Source organism: Fukomys damarensis, unplaced genomic scaffold, assembly GCF_012274545.1.
Source record: "Fukomys damarensis isolate Sample0158 unplaced genomic scaffold, DMR_v1.0_HiC HiC_scaffold_30, whole genome shotgun sequence".
NCBI lineage: Eukaryota > Metazoa > Chordata > Mammalia > Rodentia > Bathyergidae > Fukomys > Fukomys damarensis.
In genome coordinates this window covers 37,011,591-37,029,288 of record NW_022900942.1, presented here as the reverse complement: position 1 = coordinate 37,029,288, position 17,698 = coordinate 37,011,591, and positions in this window count along the sequence as shown.

Genomic DNA, 17,698 nt, shown 5'->3' with positions numbered 1-17,698 from the left:
CAGCGGACCATCTTTCAGGCCCCTTGTTTGATGACAAAGCTCATCCCCCGTCTGCCATCCATTATGCTCTCCCTCCCTGAGGCGAGAGCATCAATAACGCTCCCTCTTCGGCATGACGCTTGCCCGGCGCTGAATGCGGGCTGCGGCCATTGCTGGTGGCGTCCCGCGCACATCATTACCGCTCTCCCATCCCTCACCCCACCTGCCGGGCGGCTGACCGCCCTCTGGGCCGCTCCCCTCCCCAGCCAGGCTCTCTCTGAGGCCGGACCCCTCAGGCAGCCAGACTCTCAGTGGATGATCCCTGACAACTTGGTTCAGGGCTTGAATTTTAAAAATGATTGTTTAGTTTTGTTTTTCTTTAATTAAAAGGGAGCCTGAACTTCCCCCATTCTGGTTGGCTCTTCCAAGAGACCTAACAGTTTGAATTTGAATGCAAACATCTTCAAACATCTGTTGCCGTAATTTGGTTGGATTAACTATCGAGTTTGCTGGGCCATCTGCTCTTCTCCCCAAACCCCATTATTACCTCTTTTTCCCCCAGCCAGGCCAGCCACCTCACCTTGCTGGCACTTGTGGGTGGAGGAAGGGTCGTTTCCTTCTAGAAGAGAATTCCAGGCCATAACCACAGGTCTCTGTCCAGAGAAAGCTGGAAACAGAACAGCCATGCCCTAGTGAATACCAATGGCAATAAGGGAAACTGAGGCCAGGGTGCTGTACGTGGAACAGCCAGTAAGGTTACTCTGTTAAGGAACCTTCTTCTCTTAGACAGGACTTCCTGAAGGGATGGTACTCTGCTCAGCCCAAGGGGTGCTTTTCTACATGAGAACCATCCCTGCAGTTGTACATGGACCACCTCAGCAATTGTGTTGGGCAGCCCTACTCTCAATCCCTGCAGGGCTTTCCCTCCCTTGCTGGGCACTCAAGCACCTTTTTTTTTTGGGACCAGGGATCGAACTCGGAATCCTTGCCCTTGCAAGGCAGATCATGGGTACCACTGAGCTAAATCCCCAGCCCTCAAGCACTTTTGATAGTACCTCATCTACAGGACACAGGCAAAGACAGGAAAGTCAAGGATTCTCCAGACTCCTCCTCTCCGTGTCCAGTACTTTCACTCAAGAAATCTGACATTACACCCACTCTGTCATCAGCCCACGCCAGGCTCCTGGGCTCACCAAATCTGTCCTGGTTCTGCAGGAGGTGCCTGCAGCTAGCTGCAGGCTGAGGGCTGCCTTCCAAACAGGTCACCCAATGCTTCATTCCCCAGGAGGGAGTCTGAGATCTGCCTCTAAGCCTTATCTGTTTCATGTGTGACCCCAGAGCTCAGCTCATTGAGGCCCCAGTCAGAACCATTCTCAAGCCAGACTGAAATAGAGCAAGGCAGGAAAACAAGCAACAGGGAGCATGTGTTATGGTCTTTGGGTCACACAGACCAGGCTCCTCACTGTCCCTTCTGCTGGGTCCATCTTTTGGTGCGTGCTATTTTCTGACCCTGCATAGCTCATTCCATCTCTGTCCATCTTCCAATATTCAACTTAGGGAAGATGGCACCCCTAAAATGACCATCCTATTTCACACTCCCATGACATTTGCTGGCACCACAGTGATGGTGATGGTCTCCTTTCCCTATTACTTCATTACCTTATTTCATCTCACACACATGGTCATGCAGTATTTGTGAGTATATACAGCTCAACAAATGAATGAACAAATCAACCTGATTTCAGCATTATAACTAAGGTCTCAGTAACTGTGCAAATCTTTGTGCATATTGACCCTACAGATGTAAGACCTACAACACTTAACACCTGTAACCGATTCTAGGGTGCACAGGGTGTGGATGCCACTGGAAAAGCCATCCATTTCACTGGTAGCTACAAACAAAGTCTGCTAGTTAATAGAAACCTGTTTCTAATTGCTTGACATATAATAGATATACCTCCAACCAGCTGAGACCACCAGAACCCATTCAGAGCCCTGCTTCCTGGCTTACACCTAAGCCTTTCATGTTTTATTAGAGGCTTGCACATTTCATTTCCTTTTATGTGGAGAAGAAAATAGACCCTTGGTGCTAGGAGGGGAGATTCACAGGCGTACTTTTACTTATCAGAGGGCAGCTTTGTGGAAAGCAAACCCTGTCTTGGGTGTGTGGATTCAGATTCAGCAAAGGTAGAAAAGACAAGAGTCACTTTGTCTCCTCTAGTGCCATCCAGAAGCATGGGGCTCACAGCCACACACAGCCAGAGCCAGACTGTGGACAAAGCCCCTGCTCCCCAAGCTTGAACATGGGCTGTCCCCAGAGCATAGCAGCCTCACACACAGTAATATAACCTGTGGCCAATACCTCAGCAGAAAGACAAACCAACAAATACAGTCATAACCCATTTCCCTCCAGCGGCTATGGACATGTTCTCCAGGCTGGACGCTCACAGCTCACTCATAGCTCTGTGTCCAGAAGGCCAGAAGCCTTGACCGTACCAACCTGAGGCATCCAGGAACTCTCACCCTGCTCATGCCTGGGCTGGTGCTGGGGCTGTAAAGAGTCTTCAGAGTGGCAGTTTTCCCAAGTGCTCCTTCCCTCCTGCTCCAGCCCGAGCAGCAGGAAGGGTATGTGCCCCAGCTTGCCTCCTGCACACCCCCATTCCTATTAGACTAGAGCCCATGCTTGGGGTGGGACTCCAAGCCCAGCTTTTGTCTTGCCACAACCACTAGCCAGCTTCTTGCCACAGTAGACTGCTCTCTCCAAAACTTGGCTCCCTGTGACAGGAAGCTGCTCCCATATCCAAACCTTTATGGCACTCAAATCCCCACAGGAGAGTCTTAGACACTACGGCTCCCATAGGGTGGCTCTTGGGTGTTGGCTCCTATAGCTGGGTCTTGCTACACAGGCTGCTGCCCCCGCACACCATGACAAGACATGCGGTTTTTATTCAGTCCCATCTTACTGGCCACAGTGAGGCCACTCAACTGTTACAAAACTATCAGTGAGTGCAAGGCTCTGCCATTGTGCACATAATCTGTGATCAGTTTCTAAGACCTCTGCAGTGCACATGTGTATGTGATCTGCCCTACTGATACATCTGCTAAGTGGCTATGGGGAGATTTGAACCTCAGAAGCCCAATCTCCCTCCACAGCACTGTGTCACATGAAAGGGTCATGTGTCACTTCACTGATTACCTTGGCTAATGATCTGGCTGGCAGGTATCTTCCCAGCCCTGCTGTTCTCTGCTGGCACCTCTAGAAGCTACGAGACCAGATTGAGAAAATTATATTCTCAGTAGAACAGGGTCAGTTTCCATCAAAGGTAAGTGAATAACTGGGCTCGTCTACAAGAGACTCCAAATATAAAAACTGCAACAGAAGCACATTAGAGAGAGGGGAGAAAGATAATATGGAACTGGACCCAGGTCAAGGACAGCTATCCCACTTGTTCTGTGTTCAGAGCAGAAGAAGCAGAAGACACAAGTGAGTCTCCACTCTTGCAGCCAGATGGCTTTCAGAAGCAAAGTTGATTAAGACCCCTCACTGGTCCCAGGGCTCCTAGGATAAAGGCCAATATCCTAGCACTGCCTGCAAGCCCTGCTTGACCTGGCCCTGTCCCTCCATGGACTGTTTAGGCACCTTGGGGCCTCACTCAATGCCTGCAGCCCTACCCAAGTTCTCTTGGTTCCTCTTCACCCACGCTGTCCTATCCTCAGTTCCTGCCTTCCCTCTGCTTCTGGGTGACACATTGACTTTCACCTTGGAACAGTAACTCTAGGCTCTAGGCTCCTCTGAGATCAAGAAAAAGGCCAGCCCTCTCTCTTGGGCTAAGGTATACTTCCTGTAGCCAGCAGGCAAGTCTATGCCTGTCTCCTTCAGGTTACCCCCTCGCTAGCACAGTGCCTGACACACAATAATGCTCAGTCTCTGCGTGCTAAAGGAGCAAGAGATCCATCCCCAAGAATGCCTCAGTAAAAAGTGAGTTTAGGAACTGATGACTCATAGGCTAGAAGAAATCCAAATGGCAAACTCCAAATGGGAGTGGGTGGTGCTTGGCTTTGGAAACATGAGCCCATGCCCAAAATTTCTAGTCCATTCTAGGCCTACCTAACTCCACACCTGACCACACTGTGGCAGGAGGCGCAGCACATTTCTAGTTCACAACTGTCCCCTTTGACAAATGCTGTTGTGTATAGTAATACTCCCAACCCCACAGGAGGCAACCATATCAAATAGACCCATTTCTCAGATGAGAAAGCTGCAGGTTAGGGAGGCTGGCTGAATGACATCAAGTACCATGGAATCAAGTGGTAAAGCTGGGTAGAAGCCTAGGATTCTCTCTGGTGCTGATGCTCCACTAGCACCGCATGATTCAGGTACAAGCGGGGGTGGAAGATGAGCTCCTCACAGGATATCCCTGACTTTTGAATGCTTCACCTAAGCCTCACTGACTTCATGTCAAGTATGGCACTTCCTTGGTCTAGGAAACAAAACACTACCTAAGACAGTCATGAGGAAAGGGTGCTGTCCAGTTGCACCAGGAGGAAAGGAGCCAGGAGATTCCAGCTCATTTTAAACAGACATTCAACCAAGACCCCCTGTGTGCTGTTGGATGCCTCATTCTTACACTTGGAGACAGCCTGAGACCTCAGTGAATGGGTCTCAGAGGTCCTGCAGGACAGTTGCTCCCTGCTCTCAAGTCTCCTCTGAGGATTAATCTAGATTAATCTTCTCCCCTCTACTGACGGAGGTGTGGACCTCCACAGCTCTCCTCCTCCTAGAAGCCATGGAAACTCCGCTCTGCTGGCTCCCTCCTGTTTTCTGTATCCTTGTGACTCAACATATATTACTCTAGTAGAAAATACTTTAGGTAGTATGCTTTATTGAAAAAAATATTTTATTAGATAAAGTCTAAAACTTGGATTCTGCTAAAAATATTCATCTCTAATGTCTTCATAGGCAACTGTAAGCTGCTGTTGCCATCAGTTCTAGCCCCTCACAACACTGGCTCTGGATGACTATTTGCACTTGTCACATGTCAACAAGCAAAGGGCATTCTGACCTTCCTGTGCTTTGTCTATGTCCACCCCCCACCAAGGCTCTCTGGTTTTAACAATGTGAAGCTCTTGTATCTACCTCCATGACCCGCTTGGTGACTGCTGGGTTAAATCATGTCATCCCCCTGAAAATGCTGTGCCTACCCACCACCTCAGAATGTTACCTTATTTGGAAAGAGGGTCTTTATAGATGCAATCAATTAAGATGAGGTCATGACAGATTAGGATGGGTCCTGACCCCATGACCAGTGTCTTTATAGGAAGATCGTAAACTGAAACACAGACACACTCAGGAGGAACACCACATGACAACGGAGTTAGAGATTGGAGTGATGCATCTGAAAGCCAAGGAACACCAAGAATCAGCAGCCTCCACCAGAAGCTGAAAGAGACAAGGAAGAATCCCCACCTAACGCTTGCAGAGAGAGCAGTGCCCTGCTAATACCTTGACTTCCCACCTCCAGAACTATGAGAAAATGGATTTCTGTTGCTTTAAGCCATTCAGTCTGTGGTTCTTGGTTACAACAGTCTTAGGACATGTCTAGTGTCCATGCCATGTTTTCGTGGATTTTATCCATCATTTCCTTAGTCATCATTGAGTCACTGCTCTAGACAAAGCACAGGGCCAGGCCCTTGGGATGCAAAGATCTTTGAGGTCAGCAGGCAACATGCAACATCCCAAAGAGGTTTGGAATTCTATCAGAACCACAAGACACATGTAGAAATGGATCCAGTACAAAGCAGCATGCAATGAGGCCCTGGGAGGGGTGAAACATTTGCTAGTAGAGTCCAGAGCAAGGCAAAATCCTTCCAAGAAGAGAGTGATGTCCTGGGAAGGAGAGAGACTTGGGGTGGATCTTAAAGGGTGGAACTGATGCTACTGAGTAAGGCTTAGAAGCACATTCCACAGAAGCATGGAACACAGGGCCACGTTTTTTGAATGGCCTAACTGGTGGGTGAGGGGAGAAGTAGTGGCAAATAAAGCACACACCAGACTGAGCCTGGACCAGGGGGCACTCAAATGCCAGGCTAGGGTTTAGGCTCAATCCTGTAGGCTGAGTGGGGAAGAAAGGCACTGAAAGCTTTGGCTATGGACAACATAAAGCAAATGGTGCTTTGGGGTATTGACCAAGCAGTAGCTATTACACATCTTCTTGTTGGAGGAACCCTAGCAATCACTATTGTTATTTATTACAGACACACTCCTGCACTTTACCCTTAAAATAACCTCAACTCTTTATTTCTGACTCTGAAGAAACAAGCTGGGGAGAGGTTGGAGGGAGAGGTAGGATGTAATTCCTAACCATGGAAGATCCTATTGGAGATCAATCAGAAAGGAAGAGAAAATAGTTCTGTGTCACCATGGAAATGGGATTCCAGAAACAAAGATGCAATTTCCACCTCACTGTTATCTAGCACATGGCTCCAGGGGAGCCCAGGCAATGGGCTTTGGAGAACACCACCCTTCCGCTCATTGCCAGGACAAATCCTGGGCAGCCCGGGGACCGTCTCATTTGGCTCTGCACAAGTTCAGCACTGGTGTTTAACTTTTTTCCTTTTTTTTTCTTCCTCCCTGTTATTTAAATGGTTTTAAACATGAAACTAGGCCAGGAAAAGGGGGTAGCATTGTTTTAATAATTAGCAATTATGATCGCTGCAATATTAATTGCATATTTCCATAGCAAACACTTCCCCAGAGGGCCAAGGGTGGTTAGAGACTGCCAGAGCCTAAAACTGGAATTCCTGAGAACAGAAAAAGGAGAGAAAAGTAACTTCTTCCATTTAAGCAAATTACCACGGGGACTGCCAGGCCCCTCTAATTAGCCCAGCTCACTGTAGCGAGTGAGCTGGCTGGTGAGTCTCACTCAGTGCGGCCGCCCTGCTCATACAGGCCTTTCTCCTTGATGTCTTTCATTTCTGGCATTCGGGTAAGGGAGCAGCTTATTTTCAGGGGTAGCTGGGCTGGGAGCCTGCTCTGCGTGACTCGAGGTGCCCCTGGCCCCCAAACTGGGGCCCAGGGTTCATTTGTGCAAATCTTGGCCACAGGAGAAGGGCAAAATGGGCCAGGACCACAGGCAATTCCATGTAGCGGCACTCAGGGGAGGCCAGGGCGGGAGAGGCCAAAGAATCTGCCTTCCCAACCTTGTGACACAGATTGTGGGGTTCAAAGCAAGATTGAGGCATCCAAAAACAGGAGGGGGAGCAGGGCTGGGGGCAAAGGGAAGAAGGAGACCCCAGAGAAGGTAGTGATGAAGGAGGAAGAAGAAAATTGAGAGAACAGAAAGCACAAGGGGGCCTGAATTCGGGGCAGAAGAAAAAAAATGAGGAGGTATGCGTGTGATCTCAGCCACTTGGGAAACTGAGGCAGGAGGATTACAAATCTGAATCCAGCCTGGATGACTTAGCAAGGCCCTGTCTCAAAATTTTAAAAGAGATTGGGGACTGGGGATGCACCTTAGCACTACAGCACTTGCCTCGTATGCACAAGGCCCTGAATTCTATCCCCAGTATCAGAACAATAAATAAATAAAAAGAATCAGAAAAATAAATTAGAAAAAAAGAGGACAAGGATTGAAAAGAGAAGGCAGAGGAGCAGAGTGAAAGAAGGGCAGTCAGAGAAGGCTTCCTGGACAGAGGTCCTTCAGGATGCTTCCCACTCATCCAAGAAGGACTTTGAAAGTACATCTATGCTGCTATTGCAGCCTCCAGCTGCAAGGACAACAGATACCGTTGCTTATGCCCACATCCACCCACGTGGCTGAAGAAGCAGGACCTGAGCAAGCTCTTTCCCACGGACACTCCCTAGCAAGGGAGGAGATAGACAGAAAGACAGCGAGCTCAGAAACCTTGCATTTGCAGATTCCAAGCACATCGCCTGTGATACTTCAGTGCATACTCAGAGCAATACTGAAGGAAGGCATTGCTAGCTCCATTTCACAGCTGTGAAGGCTGAGCAAGCTTACCCGAGATCACTCGGTCAGAGGCAGAGGCCAGGGCTCTTTCTGACACATGGATGGCACCATCTCCCTTGCATCACCCTTCCTGAGTCGATGTAGGCAAACGTTCTAACAGCAGCAAACCTGCCCAGCTGCCTCTGCAGCCCAGACCTAGGACTCAGAGAGAAGTCTTCCTAGTCTGTTGTGCTCAGGATACACAGCCTCCATTTTAAAGGAACTTGCTAAGAAAAGCTCCAAATTCACAAAGAGGGATATTGTGGGGCAATAATTCTCATTGTAAAAGCGTTCTCCCTAAGGTGCCTTTAAACAGGGGCGCTCCCTTGCGCATTGGAGTGTTTGTTACAGATCATCGACTCCTCTATGGAGAAGCTGGGAGGCTTGACAGAGAATTCACCAACAAAAAGTCTCTAGCTGCTTCCAGTGAAAAAAGAAACAACAAAAAGAAAGTGGATGTGCTTGGAGGGGAACGAAACCAATTGTGCAGTGATCTCAATGACAATAATGATTCGTGCCCAGAGCACCTGCCCTTCCTCAGCCCTCTCCACACCTGTCCCTCACCAGCCCTCTGGTCAGACAGAGGGATTTTTGTTACTTCTACAGGGCAAAGCAAACCTGGCAGCCTTGACCCCATGGGCCACTCCTGGCAGTCCCATAGAGGAGGTCAGAAATTATCATCCCAATGGGCAACAGAGGAAAATGAGGCCCTGAGGCCTTGGTCCTGGCCTGAGGTCACACAGCTGGTACATATAGAATCTGAAGCTGTTCTAATCACCTTCTATTAGCCATGCCAGTCAGAGATGGCCACATGCAGGCCACCAGACACTGGAAAGGTGAGACTGGCAGCAGTTTATCAGTCACCTTCATTCACATCCAGGAGGAAAAGATGCTGCATACCACTCAGAGCTGCCTGGAATGGTTCTTGGGAGCACAGTGAACCCCAGGGCCCCTGGGAAGGAGTCTTCATCATACCAAGAGGATGAGTGACCACTGATTTCCACCAGACCATGTGGTTATCTTGCTGGAATAATTCTACAGCCGGCAGCAAGCTGAATTTACCTATGGGGAGAAGCAGAACCCGTGACACTTTCATAAGGAGGGGTGCTGGCCAGGCAACCTTATCTGTGGGAGAGCTATGAAGAGAGAATAGGCCACTAGGCCATTCAAGTCCCGTCTGGTTTCACCAAGTGTCAAGGCAGCACACAACATCACACTTTAATTTTAGGCTTCATGGTACAGAGACCCCCTGGCTAATGAGACCCAGCATCTAAAAGTGCCCCAGGGAGCCCATTTTTCAGTGAGATGGCATAGGCTTTCTAGAAACAGTAGCACCCAGTGCCCACACCAGGTCAGAAAATGTGTCCTGAAAGAGGCACAAGGCCAGCTCCTCACCGCAGGCTTCCTCCCTGCAAGCTGGGCTTGGTGAGCTGCTAGAGACCCAGCCTGCAAAACCCACTCCCCTGCCCACCCTCTGCAAACAAGGCTGGGAGGCTTTGCTCACTCTGTGTATGGACAAACATTACCTGGCATATTTCTGATCTTACTTATCCCTGGAAATCTATCTCAAAGCTGCCTTTGGAAACTCCTAAGTAGGATGTAATACGTGGATTTCAGCCTCTGCTTGATAGTTTGCAATGTAGTTATTCCCGCAGCCTTAGCATGCAGGAAGAAACAACTGAAGCAGAAACGTGTTTAACAACAGCAGCTTGTCGGGGGAGAGGCAGGGAAGGAGGAATGAGCGGGAGGTATGGGGTGGAGGAGGCAACCTGCAGCCCTGGGCCTGTCTCCTCTGAGAGCTGTGGAGTGATTTCTATCCACCCCTCCCTAGGAGAAGTTCACTTCCCAGCTGCCATCAGCTTCATTTAACCTGGCTGTGGAAGAGGCAGAAAAGACAGGATGCTGGGCTTTGTTGGGGGAGGAAAATGAAGAGAAGGACAGAGTTGACCTCCATGAGACGATATGGGAAAAAAATATTCTTGATAGAAGGTTTAAAGGGTATTTCAAATGTTTAAAAATCAAGAACATTAACGACTGCACAATGATCATCACTGCAAAAGGTAAATTTAAACAGGACAGAAATTCAATGAGAAACTAGAAAAATGAAAGCACTTTGTTATGATTATGCAGTGAGTGAGACTGTTTGGTCCTTTTCCTTTTTCAAATCCTTTGTTGTAATAAGAGTATTTGGGTAAGTATAATGTGCTGGTGCTATTATTAAATGTTTTGGGGTAACCAATGAAACTCAGGAAGAAAAGAGAGAGGTGACTCCACCCTCTGGGAACTGACCACTCAGTTCAAGGTGCAATCAGAGGGTTTTGGCGGGGACTCGAAGCCACCACCCAAATCCTCTGAGCTGGAAGGGTTCAGGCACACTGCTATCCAGGCTTGGATGGAGCAGCAGCCTGGAAATGGGTGCTGCCCAGAGGCAGAAATGCTGGGCCCCTTGAGTTAGTGTGCAGTAGCCACACAGGTTCTCCTGATCTTCTTATAATTGGGCCAGCTCTTCCGAGGTTTGCTGTTTCCTCCTTTGTGAAAGACCAGACCCTGTTCAACTCACCAAAGAGCCAGAACATGGATCACCAAGACCTTGCAAAGGGACAGGTGAAGGTGAGAAGGCCCAACCAGCCTCAGCCAAAGACTTCCCAAAGGCTGGGATCCTCCAGAGGAGGTGGGGTGGCCCACAGTGCCCTCAGCTTTCTCTGCTCCTTCAGTACACTTGTCCAAAACAGGTCCATACCTTGTCCCCATCAATCGAGGTTTCCAGAGAGCACAGCACTGAGCCTCTGAGAGCCACTGTGGCTATAAGAAACCCCAAGTCTTTGTCATCATTGTCCTCATGCTTCACGTGGATCATTGAACTTAACTGGGAGGACACAAGGCAGCCACAGGACAGATGGGGGCATCTAGAGTGCTTCGTGGTTGAGTGACTTAGCACAGATGTGGGACAGGTTGCAGTGGGCCTACAGCACTAGCCCTGAGGGTTTATCCAGCTTCTCAAACCCCTCAGTCCCAGCTCTATGCAGGATTCCCAGCAGGATTCCCGTTTCCCAGCCCCCACCACTTGCCACCCTCTGACTGTTACATAGCAGCACAGTGTGGTTCCATACTACATCTGTCCACATTAGTATCTCCAGGGAGAGGGCAAGTTACAATGAAGCAGATATCCGGTCATGCAAGGACCACAGAGGTCAACCAAGAACAAGTTTATGCCTAAGGGAAAAAGTACATTTTCATAGAGAAGGTCGGGGGTTAAGGAAGGTTGGTGCTGGTTTAGAAACTAAGAGGTTGTGAGCTGGTGTCAGGCAGGAAACAGCAATGGCACTTGACAGAACATGTAGTCAATATTTACCTGCAGAGTAGAAACATGTTGCAGACACCGGCCAAGGACAAGCACAGGCCTGAAAGAAAGGATGGTTGAAGGCTAAGGGCTTCTCACTTTCATTTTTACCAAATGCCAGCCCCACTGTTAAAATGGTAGCTATTATGTGCCACAGGGGAAGAAATATTGGAGATGGAGAACAGCCTTCCATTATTTAGACAGTGAAAGAAAGTAAAGGTTATCTAAGTATGTAATTTATTATGTAAGTAAATAGGCAAAACATCAAGTACATTTTAAAACCCATCAGTGTTAAAGCTGGGAAGAAATATTTAAGATTATTCTGGTTGAATTTCCAAGTCTACAGATAAGGGCACTGAACCCCATGTAGCTGTAGGATTTCCAAGGTTAGCAGTAGATCGTGGTGTCAAACCAAGGCCAGTGTCTGTCCACTCCTCCTTGTTACCTGTCCTGTGGCCCAAGGTCCACAGGATATTGTTCACCCTTTGTTTCCTCCACGGGGACTTATACCCTAGAAGATCAGACACTGGGTGAACTTTGTCATTCTCACACCTAGAACACTGTCTGGCACTTAGTAAGTGCTTTTAATGGGATGGAAGCAGATGAGTGAATGGAAGAGAATGAGTGCGATGGATGGAACAGCATGAACAGAAAGGAGTGGAATGGAGTGGAATAGATGGAGCAGAATGGGATAAAATGGGTGGGCTGAGATGGGATGGGGTAGAATAGAATGGAACTAGTAGAACTGGAACTAGGATTCTGGTGTCCTAATTCCCATTTATGCTAAGGGCAAAAGAGAACCCCAGACTTCCCACTATGGAATGCATCGCCTCTGCCTCCACTTTCCACATCCAGCTGACATCTCTCCCTACAGTCTTTAAAGGGATCTAACTTCCTGGCTGGCCGGGGATTTAGCTCAGTGCTTCCGCCGCCTGCCTGGCAAGCGCAAGGACCCGAGTTTGATCCCCAGTACGAATAAATAAATAATAAATAAATAAATAATAAATAAAAGGATCTAGCCTCTAGCACGGGCTGGGGTGCTTGGGGACAGAATCTAATTCCTTGCTGTGGGGATGGAAAACAGAGAACTCAAGCCCATGTCCTTGGTGGGAGCAGCTTTGGAAAGGGATAGCATTTGGTGGGATGGTTAAGTTTATATGTCAACTTGACAGAGAAACAGAAGGCCCAGCTATTTGGATAAATATTATTTGGAGATGTGTCTATGAGGAAAGGTGTTTATAAATGAAGTTATCATTTGAATCAGCATACAAGTAAGCAGATTGTCCCCCACCCCAACGGGAGTGAGTATGCAGCCTGCTGGGACTTGGGCCTTCAGATCCGACTCAAACTTGTACCACTGATTCTCCAGTTCTCAGGGCCTAGTACTTGGACTGGAACTATATTGCCAGCTTTTCTGGGTCTCGCGCCTCCATAATTAAGAGAACCAATTCCTCACATTACACATACTATTAATCCTGTTTCCCTGGAGAACCCTGACTCATACAGTTGGCCAGCCACAGGCAGAAAGTCAGACCCAGAGTAGCGAAGATAGACAGAACAATGGAAAGTATAGTAGGGCAACTCCCATGCTCTCAAATTTCATATGGAACCCTCCATGCCATAGACAGAGACAGAGCTGTGAAGGTCCTGGGCAGGTCTGAGCCTCTCTCCTGCTCACTACCTTACCTTCCTCGAGATGATAGCCAATTCATCAATCCCACAATAGTCACTAGACACTGGATCATTGTCCAGGGACTCAAACTGGAAGGAGTTTGAGTGAGGAGTAGAGACAGTCTACGGCATTAACCCCTCTGAATTCCACTGCACTGATGCACAAAGCCATGTGCAATTTTAAAGTACTCATACATCAGACTACTTCTTTCTCATCAACATTGGGAAGATAGATCCTCTGTCCACTTTCTTTCCGGTCCTGTCTTGATCCCATCGCCACAATCACCATTCAGAAGATATTAACTCTTTGTGAGCTTAATTGGCTACCACTTCCGGACTGAGGCTCACCATGTGCTCCTTCATACTCACTCCTAACACTCTGAGGTCCTCTTCTAGTCTCCCTGTGGCTGCTGCCTTATGGAAGTTGCTGGAACTGCTGTCTGGTTTGTGAGTCCATGCTTTGACCTCAGGAACCTGGGTCATTATTGTTATTGTTGTTGTTGTTGTTTATGAGTCTTGCCTTACAATGGCACCTACCATCTGTTCTATTCATCTCCTCCTGACACCTACTTCAGCCATCACCCACTACCATCCCTGGCCCTGAGTCCCATCACTACCACCTCACCCCTATAAAATCCTGTGATTTGTCACTGCCATGTATTTGCTGACCCCATGCCAGACTTCAGAACACCCTGTCTCAAAGGCAAGGTCCTTGTCCCTCTGGCTTTCTCTGTCTTGCTCCTCACCTGCCACCCCGTCCAGTCTGTGCACTCCACATTGTCCTCCATCCAATATGGCACCCTCTGCCACCCCACTCGTCACCCAGCTGTGACCCAGCATCCAGTTTACCACTCACCCCTGCCAGGCAGGGAGAAAAAGAGCCTGCAGAACAATAGGTTATTAACTATGAATTCCATTTCTCTCCCCACCTCTGGCTATTTAAACAGTTAGAAGACAGGCTTTGCTCGCTATATGTATGCACACATATTAGCTACATGATAGCCTATCCTACTTATCCTTGGGAATTTGTTTCAAAGCCGCCTTTTGGAAACTCCTAAGTAGAATGTAATTCAGTGGATTTTATGTTCTGCTCACTATCTGGCAAAGTAGTTTACTCCACAAACCCCCAACATATCAGAGAAAAAGAAGATGCCTGAAAGGTGGGGCTGTGGTTTGCCTAGACATCCCTGTGTCATCCCAGCCTAGACATGAAGAAGGGACCTAGCCAGGGTCTGTGCAAAGTTTCTTAATGTCTAACTTTTATATCCTCAACTTCAATAACTTAGGTTGTTAGTATGAAAGAAGCTGTCTGTGAATGGCATTTAAAAGCAAATTGGATTTTCTTCCCCCAGCTGATACGGCCTCGGTTCTGCTGGCCAGAGGATGTAGTTTACTTCTCATCTGAAGCAGCCATTTGTCATGTGTCACGGGATCTGAAATAAAATTCCTTTGTGTACCACTATCTAATAAAGAGGTTCTTAACGTTAATAATTTACCTCTCCATGCCATTTAAACATTGTTTCTCTGCTACCTTCAATCTAAGGTATTGAAGCTGAAAGTTATCTGAGGATTTTCTGAAGATCCTAAATATGTGTTCTGGAATAACATTTACATCCAACATCTGCCTTCTTTAGATTCCGGGCCAAGGACTCTGCACGTGGGTGTTAATGTGCATCAGCAAAGCCATCTGCCTGGCAGGGAGGAAGCTTAAATCCTTGGAACCCAGGAAGGGGGAGGGTTTGCAAAGAAGACAAGGAGAATAGGATATGGAGTGTTGGAAATTCAACATTCAACAAATACCTATATATTGAGGGACATCATGCCAGCTCTCTGTCCAGCAGTAAGGCACCAGACAGGAACCCAAAGGCTCCCTTAACTTCAAGACCTTCCTGGAATGAGATATGGTGCACATTGCTATGATTGTTAATCACCACAATCATAGACACCACAATCATAGACAGACAAATCCAATTTTATAAATAAGGTGTGTGTGCCTCCTGCCCCCTGACCTCAACAGGCTCTCCTTATCTTTCAGCCACATATCTTTAGACAGATCCGCACCAGTTCAATTTCTGTGGGTCCCCATTACTCAGGCAGGTAGTTTCAACACCTGGAGAGGGTCTGCTGTCTGGTTCACAGATGGATATTTTCTCCAATTTCCTGATATGGCAGAATGGGAGAGGAAGCTCTCTGGGGTCTCTCTTATAGGTGCACTAATCCCACTCATATGAACTCCACACTCATGACTCAACCAACTCCCAAAGACTCCTCCTCACAGCAACATCACCGTGGGGGTGAGGATTTAGTGTTTGAATTTGAGGCGCACAAATATTCAGGCAATAACATCCACCAAATGAACATTCAGGATGTGAGGCTCTCGGGAAGTGACCCAGGATGGCAGATGAGGCCAAACCTAAGAGTGAGTTGAGTTGACTTATGATATTTCCAGAATAAATGAACCCATTGGAGGAGAAACCTCTAAAAGAAGAATAAATGCTTTGAAATAGAAGCAAAACACAATGGTACGTGCATAAATCTAAAGACACATAACGTAGATGGACCATCCAATTCCGTGAGTTATGCCCTCTTCACTGAGGTCTTTATAGTGTCCTTGTAGCCATGAAAAGCTGAGGGCCAATGTGGAAAGTTTTAATTTGAAAAGTTTTTTGCAAATCATTTTACTTTTCCTGCTTTCCTGTTATAATTAGGTGCATTTTAGTTCCTTCTGTTATTTGTGTCAACACTATGTTTTCATCAATTTTGACCAAAAAAAATTGTCTACTTTAGTAGTCTTCAAGAGAAAAAGACTTAGGTTTTATGAATTAACTCCACTTTCTGTTTTCTATTCAATTCATTTGAGATTTCATCTTTATTAATTCCTTCTGTTTATTGTTGATAGCTTTGTAATGTTTTTCTTTATCTAATTTCTAGAGATGAAATCTTAGCCTATTTGCAGATGTGAGGTTTCCTAATTAATGGATCTAAGAAGCTATATTATCTTCTGAATACCCACACTTCACATGTATTGGTGTATTGTGCTCTTGTGTCTATTTTAATGACATGCAATTTCCATCTTGACTGACCCTTTATCCAATAACTATTGAGATGAATATGGTACTTAAATTACAGGTGCACATTTTTGCTGTAATTTGTTGATGATTCTTCACTTTATTGTATTATGGCTGATGAATATGGCATTTAGGCACCATTGCAATCTTTTACAATATTGATATTTTATTGTAACCTAATACATGGGCAATTATTTGAATGTTCCATGTGTATTTGAAAGGGATTTATGTTCTCTATTTGTTCAGGACATAGCATGTATTTTATATATCATCAACCTTATTAATCATGTTATTTGTATCTTCCATAGCCTTACTTGGTTGTCTTGTTGATCGTTTAAGAAATTAGTTTCTATAATACTATATTTATCTGTATCTCCCAGGAATACTATCAATTTTTGTTTTTATATTTTCTAGTTTTTTGTATGCATAATGGTCCATGAATGTTACATATCATCTTAACAGGAGTTTATTTCCTATTAATAATAGTATCCCTATTTTTATTTTATTAGCCTTCCCTGTTATATATCTTTACAGTTTTCCCTTTTAAAAATGTTTGCATTTTCTGTACATGTGTATCTTGCTAGAAAACTACATTAATCTGGATATTTTGACTCCAATTCTAGAAGGCATTGTGATAGCTGATTTGTTTAGTTAATCTAACAGTGGTGTGTGTGTGTGTGTGTGTGTGTGTGTGTGTGTGTGTGTGTATGAGAGAGTCTATGTACTCTATTTAACATGGTTTCTTACTTATTTTTATTCATTTTTCTGCCTTTTGGTAATTTGAGTTGTCTTCATTTGATTCCACTTTTCCTAATTTTCCATTTTTGTAGTGTTTACCCTTCAAATTTTGTCAATAATCCCTTGCCTTTCTTTAACAATATCTGCAAATGATCAGCATTCCTAGATCAAACTAAGAACCAGCTAACTGCCGATTGCTCCCTCTGTCACTTGACATCTCCACCTGCAATTGGGATCTCTGCTCATAGAACTGGAAATTTTGTTCTGTACTGTTTTGACTTGTAAAATATTTCTACAACAAGCAACAAGCTTCTCTAATTTGGTTTTTGTTTTGTTTTGTTTTTTTATTTGGTGGCCTGTAAGATGTTCAATTTCATGAGGCCAAATCCAATTGGAAAAATTTTGGGAGAAAATTATTATTATGTACTTTTATCATAGGTGCATTAAGAGTTTTTTGAAAGTGTTCTAAAAGTAGTTTCTTTCATGGAGGCAAATACATTATTTTGTCTATATTATCATTCTGACTTTGTTTAGCAAAACAAAATAGTAGATTAAAAATACAGAAACGTGGGATTGAAGTGTCAACTGAGAAATAATATGTAGAGCACAAATGAAAGCAAATATGAAGGCAAATGAAAGCCCAGAAGCCATTGATCCAAGGCTAGTGTGCTAGAAGCAGAATCAGGAAGTCAAACTTCTTCTCTCGGTTGCTTCACAGTTCGTGACTTCTATTCCCAAAGTCATCAGGTGGTTCAACGTGGCTGCTGGGACTCTGGCTATTACATATCTATTCCAGGAAGAAGGAAAAAGGAAAAAGAAGGTCATCTCACTCACCCTTGTAAGAGGATTTCCTAGGAGATAATAATTCTATTTATGTTTATAGGCTATATATG